This window comes from Aegilops tauschii, chromosome 3 (genome assembly GCF_002575655.3).
Source record: "Aegilops tauschii subsp. strangulata cultivar AL8/78 chromosome 3, Aet v6.0, whole genome shotgun sequence".
Classification (NCBI taxonomy): Eukaryota; Viridiplantae; Streptophyta; class Magnoliopsida; order Poales; family Poaceae; genus Aegilops; species Aegilops tauschii.
This window is the reverse complement of record NC_053037.3, coordinates 492,543,704-492,546,004: the sequence shown is the minus strand read 5'-3', so window position 1 is coordinate 492,546,004 and position 2,301 is coordinate 492,543,704.

Sequence of the window (2,301 nt, the reverse complement as noted above, 5' to 3'; positions counted from 1 at the left end):
TTGTCGTGACCTAACTGCGCCTGCTCATTAGGCTGCCTAGGTGTTGGTGATTCCTTTTGTGTGCTGTTGTTTTTGATGCTCAGTTCTACTGAGATTGCAGCATCATGTTTCCTCTGTTCAAGTATCTTTTCTGTTAAATCCTTCTCTTTCTGCTTCTTTTCTTCTTGTGCATGTTTCACCTCGGGTGATGTTCCTGGTTTGCGATCTTCGCCAATAGGGTTCTTGTTCTGTTTGAAAAGCTCTTGTTGGCTAGTTGGTACGCTCTTTGTCCTGTTATCACCTTCTAAAGTAGAGCCTGTTATGTCTTCTGTCTTTTTATTTGGGGGTGGTCTATCTGGTTCTATCGGTGGATCTTTCCGTTCGCCTTCTTTTTGTAAATCAGTGTCTGGCTGCGCGTGTTGTTCCCTCTGTAAACCAGCATCTGTCTGGGCTTGTTCTTCCGTGAGTGCTTCTTCAGTCGCTTTGGTGGTATCCTTGCTGCTCACATGATAATCTTCTTTCTCCTCATCGCTGCTTGTGTCATTAATGTCAATAACTTGTATCTCTTGAGCGCTCGTCCCAATGTGCTCGGGAGTTGGAGGAATCTCTTCTTGAATTATGTCACAATGTATTTGTTGCATTTCACTGTCTTCCATATCGACCTCAGAGTTCAACATATCTGTTAAAATAAAAAATAAAAAATTATTGGTGTGTTCTGAAAATTATATAAGTAGAATTTTACTTTGTTGTCTTCAGAAAGAGAAACCTTTAGTGTAGTTGACTAATGATAGTGCGGCTGTATCTCTGTATTGGCTGATTATTTGATAGAGAATTTTCTTCCTCAACTACGGGACTTGTTCTTCTGTTAGGTACACTGTTTCTCCACCGTCGGTGTAGTGCTTTGCGTTCATGAACATATAGAACGCACAGTCGAGTCTGCGGGTAGAAGGATGATTGGTTATTGTCGTTGTCCAAAGATGGTTGGGCAGTTTAGGTGAAGTTGTCCTAACGTCCTATGTTTTTTATGGATTTCATTAATAATTTAATTGTTACAGTGAGTAAGGAAAAGGAGAAAGGTTTGTAGTGCTTACGTTCCTCCCTGAAGTGGCACCTGCATTTTGACCTTTTCGAAATGGTCAATACTACTTGGAGACAGCTGGAGCAATTTGCTTACTTGCTTCCATGTCCTCTTTACTCTGCTTGTTACTGTGTTGAAATAATCCATTGTGCCTTGATATTCATCTGGTAAAGAGTCAAGGAGTTCAAAGCGCTCTTTTTCATGTTTATTGTAACAACGAAGTAGTGGCCCACAACTCCTTCTCGAACAGGCCTGCCTATGCAAACTGGTAGAAAGAACTTCAAAATGCAAAATAAATAAATAAGGGATCCTTCTTGGATTTAGTGATGATTTTTTGATCGTTAGACGGAATTGTAGTGCCGGGATTGTATTTCTTATCTGTAACATGAGATGTGCTTACTATGTCGAAATCTTGTAGTTGCTCTCCTTCTTCCAGATCAAGGAATCTTTTAAGCCTTTTAGGCATTGTCTTGTCTCTGACGTGTGCTTCGTCTTTATTTTTGAACTCCAATGGATCTTCGTGGTTGGCCATGCGTATTGATGCCTGCTTTTTTGTCACATGTGCGTAAAAGAGATTTGTAAATTCAATTTTACAGAAAGGTTGATTGATCGATAGAGTGATATTCATTGTTGAAACTTGAGGTTTACGTACGGTGTTGTATGTTGATAGAATCATTCTCTTTGTGCCCCTGAATTGCTTTTTCAACATCTGTAGCATGACTGCCATGGTTTCGCTGCGCACTGCCTTTCCAGACTTGAACCTTTCTGCCATGAGGCTCACCGTTACTATTGACGTCTCTGTATTTATAAAAATCTCGTGCCTGCAATATATATATATATATATATATATATATATATATTTACAGGTATACATGTAAGATGTTTAAGGGAGAAAATCATTGGAAGAATATAATTCGTTGGTGGTAACATGAACTTACCCTTTGTCCTTATTCGCTGTCATGACGTTGTTGTACAGGCGTTCGATCCCTTGATCTTTTGTGCCTTCTTCGATGGCCAGGGTTTGTATGATCAATGGTTCACGTTCTGTTTGAGTGCCGTCCTGGCTTACCGTCGTGTTTGTGGCGGCAACATCTTTTACAACACAATGTTTCTTGTCTGATGGTGCGGCCTTTTTCTTTTTGTTGTCTGACTTTCTCTCTGGAATGTTTGCTGCATGGTCTTCCAATGCACCGTGGCCCTTTGCTTCTTTGCTTCTGTCTGCGTGCGTGTCTTGTTGAGGTTTC